Genomic DNA, 21,645 nt, shown 5'->3' with positions numbered 1-21,645 from the left:
AAGGAGTTTTAAAAAATCTCATTTTTCGGTGATTCCAAACGCCATTTACGTGTGGACGACACAGCTGCGTTTTCAAAAATACCCGTGTAGGTGCGGGCGTAGCGTAAAAGAGTTAGTAGTTTATTTTCTTACTACCTGCAGATTACTTGTATTTGCTTTAATTGTTTACTAAATGTTTGAGGTGTGAAATAAACCGCAATGGAGCAAAATATGGGTGTGTGTGGTTGGAGGATGCGTTAGTGCGTGCGTGTGTGCGCGCGCGAGGGGCTGGGGCGCGAACATTTTTCTGTAAAACAAAGGGGGGCCCAGCGAAAAAAGTTTGGGGACCACTGGCGTAGCGCATGCTCATATCCTCAGCAGTGAGAAACTATGGTACATCTCTATGGGCCCTTTTATTCTCACATAAATAGAGTCTGGAATTTTTACATTTCAAGGAGAATATCTGTCCTTTAAAAGAAGATGAAATTACAGGTTTTTGATAGACCTTTAAACAACCAGCTGTGGTAGCAGAGAGTCAATGACAGGTAGTTGTTGATGTTCTGGAGCACACTCAGGCCTACAGCCACAGCTGGAGAGAGGCATACAGTATATTCATCAAAACACACCCACACACATTCACTTACTCACACACACCATTACCTCTATACCCTCCCAGCAACGATTGGGTTGCATAGGCTCGAACTATAAGTTAATGTGCTTTCATTTATCACTCTGAATTAGATTTCATGTTGCTACTTAATAATTTAAATCCCCTGGAAAGCACTCTAGGCTTTCACTTTTGTTTCAAGGAATACTAGGAAAAGATGACCAAAGGGTAACCAGGATCGTCAAAGCTCACACAAGCGCCTTTTTGACTCCTGCCTGTCAATGTTTACCAGTCTTTAAGCAAAATGAACACAGACAATGCCTGAAGTTGCCTTTTTCTCATTATATAAAACCAGTGCTTTCACTGGCTTTTTGCAGTCACTTTTCTAAAAAACCCGGCCTGTATCTGAAGCCGTAGGTAAGGTTGGGGTCTGATTTCTTTACTTTTAGATCCATGTAAAGAGAGGAGACCATTTAAAGGGGGCACGGATGCTTATCCGCATCAGCAACAACATCAACAAGTTTCCTGCACGTGAGTCAACTTGTCAGTCCGATTCACATGATAGCTGATAAAACCTAAACGCTGGTGAAAAGCCAAAAACTCATCGTTGTGTGTTTGCGTGTGTGTAGATGTTGTTACCATTCTGACAGCAGCAGTAATCTAATGTCACCGCGCCGGATTGAAGAACTCGGCCTTCAGCTTCGCTGCCATGTTGATGAGACCAGAGTACCGAAATGACATCGACCCAAAGTACAGGAAGAAGATTGAGGCGATGGTTCAAGTGAGTCCGTGTGATCCTTACCCTCTTCATTCATCCTCTGCTTTATCATCTCCTCTTGCCCATTCTGCCCCTGACTCCTCATTTTAATTCCCATCTGCACCTTAGTCGCCCGGATAAGTCGGAGCTGGAGGAGGAAACTACTCCGTGTCCCTTCTGTGGCTTCCAGCTGCCGCAGAATGAACTGCTGTGTATCTCCTGCAAGAACAACCTGCCCTACTGCATTGCCACGGTACACAGGACGGCTCACCTCCTGAGAGTGAAGCCATCTACACTGTCAGCTAGGGCTGGGCTATATCATACCGTTCACGGTAATACCGGTGTAATGTTGGGCAACGATAGGAAAATGAAATATCGCGATAGAATATGGGCAAAACGCACATGCGCAGTGCCTTTGTTTACATACGCACATGGCGGCGACGCAGAATGAGAAGAGCGAAAGTGGATCGTTGAATGAAACGGATGAACCAGAATTGGTTTGTAAAAATACTGCAACTTCATTGGTGTGGAACTAGTTTGGCTTTCATCTGTCAGATACACAACAAAGCACTAATTTTAGTAGCACATGCTAGCAGGCCGACGTTATTACCGTGTTTTTTGGAAAATACGGCACACAATCAATCCTTTGATTTTTCTGAAAATCGACAGTGCCCCTTATAATCCCGTGTGCCTTATGTATGAATTCTGGTTGTGTTTACTGACCTCGAAACGATTTTATGTCGTACACGGTGCTTGAAAATCTGTCAAATATTTTAGTACTTTGCTAAGCTACGAACCCGCACCGCTTGATGGATTGTCGGAGCATTACGGCTACCGTAGGCAGGCGCCTCGCGGAGTGATATGTACTGTGCTTCAACATAATATTACCGTATTGTGTGTGTATAACCTCTTTTTAAGTTTTGTGGATATTATACATGGTTATGCTGAGGATATGTTGGCCAATTTCCACTGGAAATGCCTTTTGGTTCAACTGTCAGCAAGGAATTTGCATTTGCACTGTTAATTTTTTATATAACTTTAATGCACATAAAAAAACTGCTTGTTTAAGTGAAAATACATTGATGAGGGTTTTTTGGACGAATAAAGTTGTGGAGTTGTAAAGTATTTTGTCTAGTGTCAATTATATCGTCAGTTATATCGTTATCGCAAATTTTCAAATGTATATTGTGATAAATGTTTTTGGTTATATCGCCCTGCTCTACTGTCAGCATTTCATTGATGTTTAACAGTCTGACTCATATGGGACAGACTCAGTGCATTTGCCAACATAAGCGGCGTTTTATTTCCAGTTTTGATGCGTTCATAAAAATCTAAAGTGCCTTTTTAAATTGTTTATGTTATGATCTAACAAATTGAAATTTAAGACGATCCATAACAAATGTATTTAGTATTTAGTATTTATTTATTTATTGTCATTGTCAAGAACAATGAAATTGCGTTTGGGGCTTCCATACAACCCAAAAAAAAAAAAAAAAAAAAAAAAAAAAAAAAGAAGAAAATAATAAATACCCCTTAAAACCCAAGTGTACATATTTAACCCAGTGTGACTCCAATGCAATAAAATGGTGGGCAATATAAAGTTTTTACAGATTTCCTTGATCTTCGCCTGATTCTCACCCAAATTAAATGAGCTCGAGCTGTTGTTGGCATCTACATTGCGTTTGCAGAACAGGACATAAAACCATTGAATGGTCACTTTGAATTTCTATCACATAAACTAGAATAACAGAGTTTTCAATGCCCTTTTTATAACAACTTTTTTATCTTTGCACACAAACAGGAAAAACCCATTTTACCACTTCGCCATGTCTTTGTGCTAAATAATGTTAAAAGTCCCCTGGCTGTATTCTTTCTCACTACAGAGAGGTAGAATCAACAAGTGTAATTAATAGAAATTTTAAATGTTCACGTGTAAACTGAACTTTGTTCCAGGTTGCTGGAGAGGGAGACATCGTGTCCCATGTGCTCTGAGAGTCTCAGTGCCAGTCAGGTGAAAAAGATCTCCGACTGTTCAAAATATCTGCAAACCAACGAACCCGATGAAACCCAATGACAACAGACGAAAGTACACCAGATATCAACCAGAGGATGTGTGTGTGTGTTTGTGTGTATACATAAATATATAAAATATAGTGTATTTAAATATGTCCAAATTTCCAATTTTTTTTATACTTTCTTTTTTTAACCCTGACGGCATAGGGGCAGCGAGGGTTGGCATCCCGGGTTGCATCTTAGTTGCACTCGCAGTAGCACAGGAACAGAGCAGGAGGGATAGAGACAGAAAGAGAGCCAGTGACAACAACATCACATCAGAAAGGTATAGTAATCATCCACAACTATTTTCAGTTGCAGATGATAAAGGATTCAGAAAGTTTATTCATGCAGGCCCATATGACAGAGAATATGTCATATATCTTCTTTTTGCTTTCATATTTTAATTTATATTTAATTATATGTTTTGTGTTGTAGTTTGCAGTGTTTTGTGTTGTTTCACTTTACATTTGTTTAAAAGGGAAAAGCAGAAAATTTAAATATTTAAAAGTTGAAATGTGAACAGTTGGTTTTTGTATTATATGATTTATTTATTACATTTTATGTGGAGTGAATAAATAAAAGTATATTTACGGTACCCTAGAGACAAATCACGTACAAACTCCAAAACACGTACAAAAGACAACAGAAGTGCTCCAGAATGCTAGGTGCAGCGTTGAGCAGTGTTGCCAACTCCTCAGTAAGGAAAATCGCTATTGGCTGTCCTAAAAGTCGCTAGAAGTCGCTAAATGACGCCATCGCCTAATTTGCATAATTTGTCATGCTAATCTAATTGTAACCTATGTTGTTGGAGAGAGAAATAACATCGTGGAAGAGACATAAAGTCAGTAAAAAAAACGTCCTAAATGCATTTAGAGTTTATTTAGAACTACATATTAAATTTCTTTTACCAATTATTGTTTTTTCTTAATGTCACAATTCCAACCCTGCTCCTTTACCCGGGCTTGGACCGGCAAAAGTGACCCGAAATAGGCACTCTGGTGGAGTTACTTTGTGTGTGTGTGTTTATAAGTAGTTTTAAACCTTGTGATCCACAAAACAGCATAAGAGTAAAAGAAGAACTGACTGCGTTACAGCACCCGCTGCTTGTTGAGAGTAAAAGCGATACGCGCTTTCACGTCTTTTTTTAGCTAAGGGGTCTGAAAACTCGCTAAATATAGCGACAAAGTCGCTAAGTTGGCAACACTGCCAGGAAGTACCAACATCTGGATTTGGTGTGTGGTAGTAAAAGGTAAACGAACATTTTTTTTAAATTATTTGAATATATATGCTTGTGTATAAATACACAAACAATACGCATATGCTTTCAAGTTCAGTTAACTCTAGAAATGTGTTTTGGAGTTATTGTTAATAATAAATTACCGTAATTGTCGGGCTATAAGCCGCTACTTTTTGCACAAGCTTTGAACCCTGCGGCTTTTAGTCAGGTGCGGCTTTTCTATGGATTGTCCATAATTTTTGTGATATCGTAAGACGATTTGTTTTGTTTGTTCCACTGTTGTACGGCACTACGTTGCCTGGCGGAAGGGCATGTGATCAGACACACAGTATCGGGGTTCGAGAGTGGTATGTTGGTCACATGTCCATCCGCCAGGCAACATAGTGCTGTACAAGTACAGCCATTGTTGTGAGTGCGCACGCCAAGGGGCTGCGAGACAGACAGCCGTATTTCGCACATGACTATGAAAGGCGGAAGAGGAAGTAGTTCCTTTGAATGTAGACAATCCGAATGTTATAGTTTCTTTCCACTGTGTTCCTGTTAATGATAAACTACAAATTTACTCTAAATTACTAGAATATCGATATTTTAATGTGAGAATCGATTCTAGAACATAAATGACTGGTATCGGAGGACTCGATATTTCAGGATCAATCCGCACATCACTAAAAGGCACGTTTACTACAACAAGATATTGATCAGGATCCTAAAATCATCAAGAACTGAACCATAGCAGTTTTCTCCTACATGTGTAAATTTCTCTGACACAAAGATTAAGTCAGTTTAGCTTATTAAGGGGACGATATCCCTGAGAGCAAGGTTCTCTTTCAAGGAGCACTCACCACATTTTTTCACATACACAAAACTTGGAAGCTATCAATTACAAATAGTCTTATCTATTTTCCATTGACCATATGGGGGTTAAAACCCATGCTTAAGGCCACAGAACTGATGGACTAATGCTAGTTCCACTTACATGCTCTAAAGAACGTACGTACCTGGGCCCGCCTACTACGCTTGCAAAGGTAAAATGATTGGCTAGAATCCAAAGTGTATGACATCTCAGTAAAAAAAAGCACCGAAATGAAGCACTGACATGTGCGCTTCTTTTCGGTCTGGTTAACACCGTTTATGTCAGAACCGGTACCCATCCCTAGTGTTTATTCAGTTTTACTCATTGCTATGTCCATATTGAAAGGGTGGATATATACTTTACCTAATTATCAAAGCCATTTATTCAATGAAAAGGTTAATTGAAGGAAAACAGATTTAAGGTCTAATGCAGGTTTGGCATTTTAGCAATTCCTGGCATACCTGTGAAGATTAAATTTTTTTCAGGCATATTTTCATAGTTGTTACGATGCCAACATTCCTATAATGATGTTTCTCTGCGAAAATTCACTCACTTTCTCGAAAGAGCAACATATTTTCTAAATAAAGTTGGTAAAAGGTTGCTAGATAGATATCATGAGTTACTCTTTATTATTAAGCACAGGAACCATTCTGTCATGCTAAGATGAGTGCTTTGAAATAATAAATTACAAAATGCAAATAAGAAGAAGATTAGTCTGTGTTTATGGATGGCATTTAACTTTAATTGGTTCATTATTTCTGGAAATTGCATTTTTAAACTCTCCTGATTGCCACAGCTGTGCTTGGTGGCGTGTCTGGGGAATGAAGGCTACAGGTCGAGTGTCCTTCTCTGGAAAACAGGATCCTGTGAGAATGAACTTGGATGATCTACCTCTTAATGTGTTAACCAATTTGTCTTTGGAGAGGGTGCAGAATAATACCAGGGGTTCAATTTAAATTCTTGTTCATCTGTGGTTATGGATAAAATTCACAAAGTTTGAAAAAACAGTAACTTTCAGTCAGTGTAATTTTGCTTGTGTGCTCCTCTTTTTCTCAGGTCAAGTTGCCCTTATGTTGAATATCCTGAAACATAACCACAGGTCTTGTAAAGAATAAACCCTGCCTAAAATAAATCCCTTGTACAAAGCTTTTCTGTTTTTGTTTACCCACCATTTTCCTCTCCTGTTGTTGTGACTTGTCTGAAGAGAAGCCTCTAACCTTGTAGTCAGAGATTTATGCTGTGCTTCCAGAGGGGGAATTGAGCTCTTGTGGACATTGTAAATGTTTTGTATAAAACTTTGTGTTCATCCCTGTATTTTTCAAAATTTATTCCAAATTTCTAAGTCCATTACTGTAAAATAGAGACTTTTAAAATTGGATTATTCTTTTTGATACACCCTGTACATGTATATATTATCATACACATGTTGAGTTATGGGGTGTTACTGAAACTAAAAGTGAAAGTACTTATACTGCAGAAAATGCCACTGTATTACCATTAATATTTAAATTTGAAGTTGAAACTCATTTTAATATAAAAATAATAATAATAATATAAAAAAATATGTTTGTATTGTGACTGTACTATGAGGACTAAAAACTATACTCAAGGTGTAGGCCTGCTCATTAAACAGGCATACACCTTGATTTAAAAAGTACAATACATTAAAATTTATTAACTTAACATTAAAAAGAAAAAAATCCAAGAAGAATTAGAAGTCTTAATCACAGTCTGGCATGGTTAACTCAATGCCAGAATCAATGGTTCCTCATTGAACGACTGGCGACCTGTAGCCCTGACCCCCATCGTAAGCAAATGCTTCGAGAAGCTGGTCAGGGACTTCATCTGCTCTGCACTACCCGACTCACTGGACCCTCTACAGTTTGCATACCGCCACAACAGGTCCACTGATGATGCCATAGCCCTGACACTACACACTGCCCTGTCACACCTGGAGAAGAGAGACACGTATGTGAGGATGCTGTTTGTAGATTACAGCTCAGCATTCAATACCATCGTTCCCTCGAAGCTGGACAGGAAACTGCAGGATCTAGGACTGAGCAGCTCCCTCTGCAGCTGGATCCTTAGCTTCCTGTCTGACAGACGCCAGGTGGTCAGACTGGGCAGCATCACCTCATCCCCCATCACACTGAACACTGGTGCTCCACAGGGGTGTGTACTGAGCCCTCTCCTGTACTCACTCTACACCTACGACTGCACAGCCACTAACAGCTCCAACATCATTGTGAAGTTTGCGGACGACACTACAGTGGTGGGTCTTATCACCAACGGTGATGAGACGGCTTACAGGGAGGAGGTCAGCGCCCTGACCCACTGGTGTCAAGACAACCATCTCATCCTCAACGTCGCAAAGACAAAGGAGTTGATAGTGGACTTCCGGAGGTGCAGAGAAGTACACACCCCCATCACCATCAACGGCGCTGCTGTGGAGAGAGTGAGCAGCTTCCGGTTCCTTGGCGTACACCTGGCTGAGGATCTTACGTGGTCAGTACACACAAACAAAACAGTGAAGAAGGCGCAGCAGCGCCTCTTCTTTCTCAGGAGACTGAAAAGATTCGGCATGAACCCCCGCATCCTCAGGACCTTCTATCGCTGTGCCATTGAGAGCATCCTCACTGGATGCATCACCACCTGGTATGGCAACAGCACCGCCTACAACTGCAAAGCTCTCCAGCGAGTAGTGCGGTGCTCTGAACGGATAATTGGAGGTGAGCTTCCCTCCCTCCAAGACATCTACAGGAAGCGGTGCCTGAGGAAAGCGGGGAGGATCATCAAGGACTCCAGTCACCCCAGCCATAAACTGTTCAGACTGCTTCCATCAGGAAGGAGGTTCTGCAGCATCCGGTCCCGTACCAGCAGACTGAGAGACAGCTTTTTCCATCAGGCCATCAGACTGCTGAACACGTCATAGACACCTCAGCTTCACTACTGGAACTTCAACATTATGCACTCCACACTGTATATAAATGCCACTTGTTTTGCACATATTCAACTCTGTATATTTTATATATTTTATTATTATTATTATTATTATTATTTTATTTTATTTTTTTACTATTTAATTTGTAAAAATGTGTATACACACACACACACACACACACACACACACACACACGTAGGAAAATATTTAGTATACACATCCAGAAATGCATACACTATTATATATTGTACATATATTTATTAGTTTCAGGTTGGCCATTCTTGTATTTTGCTCGTTTGTGTTGTTGTGTTTGCACATCTCTGTTGCTTGTGGGGCTCGCACACAAGAATTTCACTCGCATGTGCTGTGCCAGTGTGCCTGCACATGTGATGTGACAATAAAAAGTGATTTGATTTGATTTGATTTGATTTAACTCTGAAAATCTACAGACTGACTACAAATATTAATTCTAAATCAAGGAGGTGTGATTTCTTATTTGTGCAAATCTAAAAATGTCTTGAGGAGGCAGCACCTGTCACACACAAAATGATAAATCATAGTCTAATTAGCTTGTATCGCTCTGTTTTCATGCGTATCTGTGCATGCGTGTAATACCTCACTGATCACAGCTGATTGCAGAGTGTTGAAAGGGGTCCTTTCCTAGCAAACTTGTGTCTTGAATGTCCTGTCAGAGAGCTCTGGCAAAGCAGCTGCCTCTCAGCTCGCCAAGCTCCGGCCTCTGTTAATGAGACATGCCCATGGCCATCAAAATGACAGATTTTTAGATTTCAAAGCTTCAAATCAAGCTACTTTCAAAGACAATGACCAACAAGATGGCAGTATTTAACAGGATGCTAAAACAGGCATTATGAGAACAGAATGCATTTTTAAGACATTACGACGGTGATCACTTTCCTTTTAGTATTTTTTAATTTAAGCGTATTTTCAGATTTCACTGAGCAAGCACTGCTTGTCTTGCTTGTACTTCTTGATGGTCAATTAAAAAAGATCACCAAAATACTGCTTTCAAGTATTTGGACCATTTACACATAGAGCATCTTCTTTCGGCTGCTTCCTTTTTTCAAATCTTGTGGTTTGTTTTAAAGGCTCAGTTTTAGTATTAAAGGATGAAGTATTTAGTTTTTTGTTTTATTTGAGAGAAAAGGCAGAATGGCAAATAATCAGCATCGTGTTAAACAAGCCGCATCAGGACACTAACTGAATGCATCACAGTCTTCATGGATCATTTTTCCAATTCAGTGACTCCAATTGCTTAAGGAGAAAGCCTGGCAGAAATCTACTGTTTACTAACACCTGTGCTGGCATCCAACTATCAACTGAATAAAGGCTTACCAGGGTCAGGCTGAACCCCGCTGCAGCAACAACAAAACTTTTTTGTTCTTGTCTAGTGGGAATCTATTGTTACTGTACAACTGGCCATCGGAGGACTTTTTCATACTTCTGCACTAACTATATTTTTCAGCCTTTGCTGAATAAGAGAATTTACATCCTCCCATCTAATTGTCTTGTGCTTTTCCATATCAGCTGGCATAGGGTAAGAGGCAAGACACCCTGGACAGGTCACCAGTCGGTCACTGGGCTAAGACAGAGAGGCAATTCAGAATCATCAATTAACCTAATCCCACTAAACCCATGTCTTTGGACTGTTGCAGGAAGCCAGTGCACCCAGAGAGAATGCATGCAGACATGGGGAGAACATGCAAACTCCACATAGAAAGGCCTCGGCTAGGTGGTGGATTCAACCCCTAGGACATGCTTGCTTTGACACTGCTAACCACTGTGCTTGCCCTTATTTTTAATTAATTAATTATTTTTTTTGGATATCCTTGTTTTTAGTTTAACGGTACAACAGAGTCCAAAGTCATAAGGGTCTGACCAAGGTTAACTCAAACAGCAAAGGCTATGAGTTGGATTTGAACAGAGATGGCACTCTTCAAGTTCAATAACCTTAAGTAAACACTACAAGCTTAGTGGTATTTTGGAGGATGAAAAAAAATGCATATCACACATTGTTTTAGATGTGCATATCAAACAGCCCTCCTGGGATAATTTGCTGTCATCAGCAACAAGGGCAAAATGAACTCTGGAATGCTGCTGTGAAACAGCATCTGTCCCTCGACGTGCAGTATAGAGTCACTGCTGCCTGTGAAATGTCAGCATGCCCTCATAGATGACTGGTTTTCATCAGGATAAGGCTTGATCCAGAGATAAAGTGCCTCTCCTTATCAGCCATGACAGTTCTTGCTTGTTCTATCAAACACAAAGTGTAGGCACATGCCGTGGTGTTCACAGGACTCCCCGCTGGCATCAATAGCAGCAGGATTTTCGAACGGGATTTTACTGGTCTCAGGCTTGTGAGCAACGATCTCTGATGCAAAGCCGTCTTATCTGACAACCGTGCAGTGTATACGGTGGTGTATCCGTATATTTTTTTTTTAACCAAGTATATGTTTTTGTGCACATATATTTGTGAATACAGGGTGTGTTCATCACTGTGGATGACTGCACAGGCACTAGTTATCTCAAATCAAGAGCATGAGGGCATTAGAGTACCCTTCACTACACCAGCCCTCCCATGTTACTTTTCCCTTCCATTCATCCATCCTTCCACCCATCCATCTAACCACCACAAGCACTCCATCACTCTCCTCCTCCCTTTATCCTTCATCCACAGCATAGAGCTCAGACTCCTGGGAAGATTATGTCTGCCTGTCAGGCTCTCTGGTATGATAGGTTAGAGCAGAGATTTTATTTTTTCATCCCTCCTGCACACATGAAAGCTGTCATGATTGGCGCTCATCTCGAATTGTGATTGTTGTGCTGCGTGCACATTTTTGTGGGGGACTCTCTTCTTAGATTTTCATACAGAGGGAAAGCTCTGCTGACAGCCAAGAACGACAAAGGTGCGGCAAAGCAGTCAACTTCTCTTTATCGGTAAACGCAGGCATTCTCTTGTCTCCGAAGCATCTCCTCCTGGGAGTCGTTTTGTATTGCTGAGTCATAATGCAAAACTGAGATCTGTTGCTCTAGGAATGGCAGGAAAACAGAACGTCTGTTTTAAATGAATTGATTTCGTTTATATTGACTGAATTTGTGCAGGAGGATTCACGTAATGAGAGGCCGAGGCAAGATTTGAACCAAGGCCAAAGGTGGGAACGAGTAATTGCACAAGTTTAAATTCCTGCTATTACTGCATACATTTTAAGAGACTGCTCTTTCTTCATTACTGTGGTGCTGCAGACTTCAAAGCTATCCTATTACGTTTTTTCTTCTTTTTTTCTAATAGCCAACTTCCATTTTAATTTTTAGCCGAATGGAGTGACTTCATTAATGCTGTCTAATGAACAAAGGCAATGCAATTCCAAGTCTGCAAAGTCCCAATTAAGATAATATCTGGATTGTGCTGTTTACTACTCATTTATAATAGATTTTACATTCTTGAAACATCTGCTTGGAAACGTTGAAACAACAGTCTCTTTGATCGTGTTGTACTATAGCACAGTATGTTGTTTTCTCAGGAAGTATCCAATTAATGACTTGACACTAAAGAAATCCTAGTTTCCTGTGTGAGGTTTCCATGCCTTTTCCTACATGTGTTTCCTCTTATTGTATCTTGGTTTCTTTCTACAGTCCAAAGATGTGTGTTAGGTTAACTGGTGATTCTATGTAGGTGTGTAATGACTGCATGTCTCTCTGTGGCTACGTCCACACTAGCCCGGATAGATATGAAAATTGTGTTTTTGTCTGAAAACACTCCACGTCCACACTAGCGTATTCAGTCATTTTCACAGAGTTGTGCATCCACATTGAAACGGCTGAAAACGCTTATGTTCCAGTACTGTGCATGCGCGAAACGCAAGAAGATTCAGCCTGCCTCATTTCTTTCTGCCATTTATTTACTTTCCGGCTCTTTGAAATGCCACGGCAAAATGTTGAGGAAAAGCATCGAATTTTTTAAATGGACTAACAATGAGGTTGTTGCTGCGAGTAACACAAAAGTACAAAGTTGCAAAAGCGAGTGAGAATTAAAGAATTTGAAGAAAAGCTATCTGGAGCATGTACAGACTGATAGTAATCTTTAATAGGGCTGTGAAAATTGAGAGCAAACAAAACAACTGCTGCATCTTTGTTTAATTGGTCACACTTAACACACTAGTTCATAGGTCATAAATTCTGTTCAGGAAGGCTGCATATTTCACTCTGACACAGTCAGTGGGCTGTTACTGCTGCGTCTCATCTTCATGGCAGTTGATTTACTTTAACCAAACCATGACCCCTTTCCAATCTGAACCCTAACCACAACCACAAAGATTTTAATGTCATAATTTAGGCAACTAAATATCAAAAGATTATAGCAGACTAAATCTAAAGTTGATTCAATGAACTAACATATAAAATGTAAAAGACAGTGTCTCTACCCCCGGGACTCTCATCTTGAACTCATCTCGACTTTCTACACAACTTATCTAGATGTCTAAAATAATTTCATCTAGTTTTTATTTGTTGACAAAAGTGCAATTACGTTTCATCACTGTTTTTTTTTCTAGTGCATCAGTTTTTATTTAGTCACCATCTTGTTTTCTGCAGAAATAAAGGTCACTGACTAAAACTGTGATGAAATGAGCATTGATGTCTAGTAACACAAATCAACTGATTCAATTTTTCCATTATTTCACAAGCTATTGTGACCCTCAGTTGGCTGTTATAAGTTAATGAAACCACCTTTTGAGTTTTAAGGGTTAAATGTATAAAACTTGAATCGTCCCTTACATTTACTGTACCTGTCTTTCTTTTGAGCACTCACTGTTCTGACACCTGCCTTCACTGACTGGCTGCATAACTTCCTAGTTCTGTAGCAAGCAATCACGGAGGTTACTTTGCTCCAAAAAATGGTGCCACTCACTTTTTATTCATCCTCTCCTCCTGAAGCTGGTCGTGTACACAGCTGTCACGACTGTCATTTTTCTGTCTCTCTCACTTTAAGCGAGCTTCTCTCTCGTGAATTCTTGTCCAGCCAACACAGCTCTGGGTACACTAACTGATGTGACACGGATGACAAGTCACTGCACATTAAAAAAAATCTTTTATTTGGATTAAGTCATGAGAGATCTCACAGCACAAATGTGAAACATATTTTGTTTTCCACTGTTCTTGTGCCAAAGTACTTGAGAGAAAAGAGCAGCTTGCAGCACCTATCATGTGTGTGCACACGCTTGTGAAGCACCAGACACTAATGCCCGAAGAGCGAAAGTCTGGGGAAATGCAACAGCGCTGCTGGACAACTGTGAAGAACATGATGAGATGTACTTGCTATTTTATTTAAAAGTGGGGGGAAAAATTAGATGTTATGCTGGACCATTGCTGGTTTATATACTAGGTTCTTACATTGTGTTCTTTTTTGTAGAGGCAATCTTTTGTGTCTTTTTTTTTAAGACAGCATACCTTTTCACATGCACCCTTACCATAGCACATTGACGCAGACAGACTTTACCGATGAAAATCACAGTAATATGTGCCATTAGGTGTCCTTTCCTACAAGCCCCCCGATGCCTCTCTGAATTCCTGAATGCCTGCAGTCTCAGCATGAGTCTCTATTAGTCACCTTTATCTTCTTGGGGAACAGGGAGGGAAAAAAGCATTGAAAAGAATATGTCTAGCTCTCTCAGAACTATCCTATCCTGTCTCATAAAAAGATATCTCACCATGCAACTAAATTGCAAAGACAATTACATTTCAAGGTAAATTTATTTTCTCACTGGCAAAAAGGGTTTGGTAACCTGGCCCATAAAAGAATCAATGAACAAACAGCAACCAAAAACAAATCTAATTTAAATGATTCTGATCCAACTTTCAAATTTGTATCTTTGTGCACTTGTTTCCACCTGCTACATTTAGATTGCACCCTGGAAGTTCTGTTTTGACAACCTGAATGTGTGTACACGAATGCGGTCTTTCCTCACCTCCAGCCTTATTTATTTCTGGTGAATTTTGCGCTCTGTTTCCTCAAAATGGAATTCAAGTGAAAGGTACACGATTTGGGCGCATTGAAGAAGATCCAGCACACATCACAGACTCATACGTGCAAGTGATCAGAACTAGACAGAAAGGGACGTGATGAAAGCTTTGCAGCACTTCGACACGTAAACTTAAAGGGTAGATCAGCCAAATTTAAATCAGGTATGGATTCTGATTTTTATAGTCAGTGTCACTGGATTTTATGATTGTACCTCTTACTCGGCTGTGAAAGAGTATTTGTCATTTTCTTGATTTATAAGATTTTTGCATATTTTTCACACTTAAATTTCAGATCATCAGACAAATGTAATATTAAACAAAGATAACCAGAGTAAATACAAAGTGCAGTCCTATCAAATGTATGATGTAATTTTTTTAAGAGAAAAAAAGATTTTTAAACCTACCAGATCCTGTCTGGAAAATTAATTGACCCTTACACCCAATAACTTGTTGTGTCACCCTTGGCAGCAACAACTGCAATCAAGCATTTGCAATAAGTAGCAATGAGTCTCTCACAACGCTGTGGAGGAATTTTGGCCTCCACTTCTTTTCAGAATTGTTTTAATTCAGCTACTTTGGAGCAGTTTCAAGTATGAACAGCCTGTTTAAAGTCATGCCAAAGCATTTCAATCTGATTTAAGTCTGGACTTTCAGTAGGCCACTTTTTTTCTTACTTTTCTTTTATTAGCAATTCACAGCAGTTGCCGCTTTGTTTCAGACCATTGCCTTGTTGCATAACCCAAGTGTGCTTAGGTTTCAGCACACTCACTGATTGCTGTACATTATCCTTCAGGATTTTCTGGTAGAGACTAAAATTCATGGTTCCATCGATTACAGCAAGGCGTTAAGCAGCAAAATTGTCCCAGGCAATCACACTACCACCTCCATGTTTGACTGTGGGTATGATGTTCTTTTTTTATCAGAATCAGAATACTTTGTTGATCCCTGGGGGAAATTATTTTTTTGTTACAGTGCTCCATTATAAACAAACATTAACAAGACAGACAATACGCTAACTAAGAATAGTACAATATATACATATATATATATATACATACATAAAGTCGCTTATTAATAAATAGCTGAAAAAGAAACGTGTAGCTGTAGCAGTGAACAGTGTGTTAAGTGGATGCGTTGTACAGGGAGATGGCCACAGGCAGGAGAGATTTCCTGTGTCGTTCAGTGGTGCTTTTTGGTAATCTCAGTCTCTCACTGAACGTGCTCCTGTGACTGACCAGCATGTCATGGAGTGGGTGGGAGGTGTTATCCAACATTGTCTTTATCTTGGACAACATCCGCCTCTCCGACACCACTTTGAGGGAGTCCAGCTCCATCCCCACAACATTACTGGCCTTACGGATTAGTTTATTAAGTCTGTTGGCATCTGTGACCCTCAGCCTGTTCCCCCAGCATGCAACAGCATAGAGGATAGCACTGGCCACAACAGACTCATAGAATATCCTGAGCATTTTCTGGGAGATGTTGAAGGACCTCAGTCGCCTCAAAAAATAGAGAAGACTCTGGCCCTTCCTGTAAAGTGCTGTGGTGTTTTTAGCCCAGTCCAGTTTACTGTCAATGTGTACTCCAAGGTATTTATAGTCCTCCACAATGTCAACACTGACCCCCTGGATTGAAACAGGGGTCAAGTGTTTCCTGGTCTTCCTGAAGTCCACTATCAATTCCTTGGTCTTTGCCACGTTGAGCTGCAGATGATTCTGCTCACACCACGTGACAAAGGAGTCGACCACAGCCCAGTACTCTGTCTCATCATCCCTGCTGATGCATCCAACCACCGCAGAGTCATCAGAAAACATCTGAAGATGGAGGTCTCTGTGCAGTGGCTGAAGTCTGTGGTGTAGCGGGTGAAGAGGAAGGGGGAGAGGACAGTCCCCTGTGGTGCCCCTGTGTTGCTGATTACCTTGTCAGACACACACTGTGGGAGACGTACATATTGTGGTCTTCCTGTCAGGTAATCAACAATCCAGGACACCAGAGAAGCATCCACCTGCATCGCTGCTAACTTATCACCCAGGAGGGTCGGCCTGATGGTATTGAAAGCACTAGAAAAGTCAAAAAACATGACCCTCACAGTGCTCGTCGGTTGGTCCAGATGGGTGTAGACACGATTGAGCAGGTAGATGATGGCGTCCTCAGTTCCGAGACGAGGCTGATAAGCGAATTGAAGGGGATCCAGATGTGGTCGTACTATGGGTCGCAGCTGGTCCAGGATGAGCCTTTCCAGGGTCTTCATGATGTGGGAGGTCAGTAATCCTGGGCGCCACTGGGACGTGGTGTCTTTGGTACAGGGACGAGGCATGATGTCTTCCACATCACTGGTACCCTTTGCAGACTCACAGTCAGCATAAACAGTTTATGAAAGACTCCACACAGCTGGGGGGCACAGGTCTTGAGGACGAGGGGACTCACTCCATCTGGTCCAGCAGACTTGCCTGAGTGAAGTCTCCTCATTTGCATCTCAACCTGGTATTGAGTGAAGGTGATGGGTGGGGGAGCGGTGTCAGGAATCTCACAGGAGGCAACAGCGCCATGTGAAGAGAGAGGCTGGCACAGTGGTGTGGCTCTGGATTCCAGGCTGACTACAGGTGAGGTTGTGGGGATGGGAGCAGACACTGTGGTGTCGAATCTATTGAAAAACAGATTCAACTCGTTAGCTCTATTCTCACCTCCCTCAGCTCCCCTGCTGTTGGTTGGCCTGAATCCAGTGATGGTCTTCATGCCCCTCCACACCTCTCTCATGCTGTTCTGCTGGAGTTTCCACTCCAGCTTCCTCCTGTAATTGTCCTTAGCCTCTCTGATCTTGTCCTTTAGTAACACCTGGACCTTCCTCACCTCCTCTTTATTGCCCCCTCTGAAAGCCCTCTTCTTGTTGTTGAGGAGGGCTTTGATGTCCTTAGTCACCCACGGCTTGTTATTTGGGTAACAATGAACAGTCTGAGCTGGAACAATGGAGTCTGTGCAGAAAGTTATGTAGTCTGTGATACACTCAGTAAGCCCATTGATGTCCTCGGCGTGAGGCTCACAGAGTGTTTCCCAGTTGGTCACCTCGAAACAGCCCTGTAGTTCCGCTAAGGCTTCCTCTGACCACCTCCTAACGCTCCTCGTGGTCACAGGTTCCCTCCTCACAATTGGCACATAGCGGGGGGTGAGGTGAATCAGGTTATGATCTGACCTACCAAGTGGGGGGGAGGGAGGAGGAGCTGTATGCATCCTTGACATTAGCATACAGTAGGTCTAGAATTTTTTTCTCCCCTGGTCGGACAGTCCACATATTGTCTGAATGTTGGTAGTGTATTGTCCAGTGATACATGGTTGAAGTCACCCGAGATTACAATATAGGCACTCGGGTGCTGAGTCTGTAACCGGCCTATGGCAAAGTGGATAGTGTCACATGCAGCTGTGGGGTTAGCAGAGGGAGGAACATAAACAGCCATCAAGATGACGTGAGAGAATTCCATGGGCAAATAATACGGCCTGAGTCCAACAGCACACAGTTGAATGTCCGGGCAACAAATCCTTTCTTTGATTGTTATGTTGGCAGGGTTACACCACCGGTTGTTAACTAAAACAGCAAGCCCACCTCCTTTCCGCTTACCACTAGCAATGCTGTCCCTGTCCGCCCGAACAGTGTGGAAGCCTTCCACGGAAGCATTCTCGTTGGGAATGTCCTGGTGCATCCATGATTCAATGAAACACATCAGGCTACACTCTCGGTATTCCCTCTGACTCCGTACCAGTGCTGAGAGCTCGTCGATTTTATTCGATAACGATTGCACATCGGGCGACCATGGCTCAGGGGGTTGGGAAGCGTATCTGTAACCGGAAGGTCGCCGGTTCGATCCCTGGGCTCTCTGTCCTGGTCGTTGTGTCCTTGGGCAAGACACTTTACCTTACTTGCCTACTGGTGTTGGCCAGAGGGGCCGATGGCGCGATATGGCAGCCTCGCTTCTGTCAGTCTGCCCCAGGGCAGCTGTGGCTACAACCGTAGCTTGCCTCCACCAGTGTGTGAACGTGAGAGTGAATGAATAGTGGCATTGTAAAGCGCTTTGGGTGCCTTGAAAAGCGCTATATAAATCCAATCCATTATTATTTCCCATTACGATAGACGGCAGACACGGTTTATACCTCCTCCTCGCTTTGAGCCTCCGCTGTCTCACCGTCTCCTTCTTTCTTCTCTTCTGTCCTTGACCTCTGCATCCCCGATGTGTTTTCCTCCAAATTTCAGCTGGTGCTTCTGCAGGTCTAGCCAGCGAGCCGGCCGGCATCAGGGCGATCAGCTGATCTCTGGAGTAAACAGTCCGTGAGTGTAGGAGATGTGCCGCAGTCCCGTTCCTTGATAAAAGTAATAGTTCCACGGCCACCAGAAGAACAAAAACTCTCTCAATCCACGTGATTGAGTAAGAGATAGAAAACGGAGGAAAATACAAGTCAGAAAAAAAAAAAAAGAATACGTAAGAAAAAAGAGCTAAACTAAGAGAAAAGCAGGAGCGACTGTAACAGGCTGCACGCTGGTTGGCGCATGCGCACTTATTAGATATTATCCACATGATTGAGTAAAAGATAATAAACGGATGAAAATACAAGTCAGAGAAAAAAAAATGATATACTGTTAGTTTTACCCTAGACTTTTATCTATTTATTTATTTTGTCATTCCATATAACATTTTCCCAAAGATCTTAAGGATCTTATCAATTTTTTTTTTTTTTTTTACAAATGTGAGATGAGTCTTTCGGTTCTCTTTGGTCAGCAGTGATTTTCTCCTTATTACTCTTCCATCTAGGCCCTTTTTTTGCCCAGTCTCTGTATTGTTGTTGAATAACTGAGGCAAATGAGGCCTAAAGTTCTTTGGATGTTGTTCTGGGTTCTTTTTTGACCTCCTGGATGAGTCGTTGATGCACTCTTGGAGCAATATTAGTAGACTGGCCACTCCTTGGAAAGTTCACAACTGTTCCAAGTTTTGATAACTGGATTGTATGGATAGTTTTTTGCCTTGAATAAGTAAATCATAATATGGGCATTTTTTATTTACTTGGGGTATCTTTGTCTGTAAATTGTATGCACATTTGTTTGATGATCTGAAATATTGTGTGACACAAGTGTGACAAATATGCAAGAAAGTAAGAAATCAGGAAGGGACCACAAGAGTTCATAAGGTTGTCATCCAGGAAGCAAGGATTTGACACCTATCCATCCATCCAATTCAAGGTCGTAGGGGGCTGAAGCCTATCCCAGCTGCCATAGAGTGAGAGGCGGGGTGCACCCTGGAGGGGCCACATGTTTATCAATCCATTGCATGATTGATGGACATGCCAGCCAGTGGACACAATGACATCTTGCTGTAAGGTGACAGGACTAGCCATTGCACCACTTTGCCACTTTTGGCCTTTTGTTTTCTCTCTCTGATTAATTTTGTTTGCATTTTAATGTTTGGTTTTGTTACTGTTGTCACTGTTATGATTACTACTAGGTTAGATTTGAGGAGAAAAAAGGTAGATTTGCAATCAACACACTAGCAAAGCTAACTATAACTGTATTCAAAGCTTCTCTAGTTACTGAATTAATAGTGTGGTGAGTCCTCTAAAAATATATATAAATAAAGCCAAAAGAAAGAGAATTAAGCAAACAAAGTTGTATACTAAGATCTCTACAATGACTGTAGGTTTACTGAAATAAATGAAGCAAATCATGATAAGTATACAGGTTATTTCAGCAGCTCTGTGTGATATGCAGACTTTGCACACTTTGTGTTTCAGCATCAAACAATAGATCAAGGCAATCCTTTGCAGGAAAGTTCATAGTGGGGGATAGACAGACAGGGGAACAGAGTGAAACAGTGTGAGAAGCTTACTGGCAGTGATGGTGGTGCCAGATGGGAGAGGAAAGAGCTGCCCAGGAGAAGCGCCAGTAAGCGCAGACAAGTGGTGCCAACCCAACTGTGTCTAACAGGAGGTCCAGCTATTTAATCAAACCCAGCACTGAAACCGCACTAGTGCCAGATGCAATTCAAATCCTTATATAACCCAAGCGCCAATTAGTTTTGTAAAGATTTCCCACCACACCCTCTGTCAAGGATCTTAGAATAGCTGCCCCCGAACCTTCATAGGGTGGGAGACACATGAGAAATGATGGATTTCAGAATTATGGGAGACAGGACGTAGACAAAAGAGTTGAAGAACCACACAGTGCTATATTTACATGGTAGGCGCTCTTTACTGTGTCCGCATTAAGTGTGAAATTCGACCATTTGTCCTTCAATTAATCTGAGACTGAATTGCCTCGATTCTAATGTCCCGTCATGTAGGTGATTAAGCTGCCAATACTGCCACCCACACACACAGAGACACAAACCTAGCAAAGGAAGCTAATGTTAACTAATAAAAAGGCTATTGTTAAGGCACCACTTTGATATAGCTGATGAAATCATCTAGTGCAGCTCTGTGGGGGATGAAGGGACAGTCCGGAGGAGGGGATGGGTTGTTTGAGCCAGAAATAACTGAAAATACTTTGATTAAATTCAGAGGTGAGAGATTTTCATCAGCGTGATACAACTCAGTGGGGGTGTCAGTGTAATAGTAGGGGCTGGGAGTCTCTGCTGTTGACAGAAAGGACACAGTGCTTGTCAGCAAAGTCATCTTCTCCATGCACAACATCTGTACTGATTTTGTGCTGCTCCGTAAGCAGGTCATTAATCTAAACCTGGACCACTCCTTATCGCGCAGAGCGACAGGTACTCTCACACTGTGTACAGAGAATGAAAAATAGATATCAGATTTTATTTTTTTTTCTGCTGCATTTGTCTCTGTTCCCTCTCTCTTCACGGGCCCTATTTTTGTCAGCCACCTCCTCTTTCTGCTTCTACGAGGCCATTTGAATCTGACATGCTTGTGCGCCCGGATCTTTTAAGCAGTCTAAAACCGAAATACCTCTTCCTGGAAGAGCACCATGCTTCTTGACCCCTTTTCAGCCTCGGCACTGGATCGATGCACAGTGGTGCTGATGCTGTGGCATTTCCACAAGGAGATGGATGTTGTGGGGTCTATAAGGCAACATGGTGACATTTACATGAGGAAGAATGGATGCTGTTCGGCCAGGAAGGAAAGAAAAGAGGTGGGAGCAGAGCAGTGGGACAGCGTTATCACCCCATCCACACTGATGCTCCTT

Source organism: Diplotaxodon limnothrissa, linkage group LG17 (genome assembly GCF_057381915.1).
Source record: "Diplotaxodon limnothrissa isolate DT_005_m linkage group LG17, D_limnothrissa_male_GT1.1, whole genome shotgun sequence".
NCBI classification, from domain to species: domain Eukaryota; kingdom Metazoa; phylum Chordata; class Actinopteri; order Cichliformes; family Cichlidae; genus Diplotaxodon; species Diplotaxodon limnothrissa.
The sequence above is the reverse complement of the archived record's forward strand: the minus strand, read 5'-3'. Positions refer to the sequence as shown.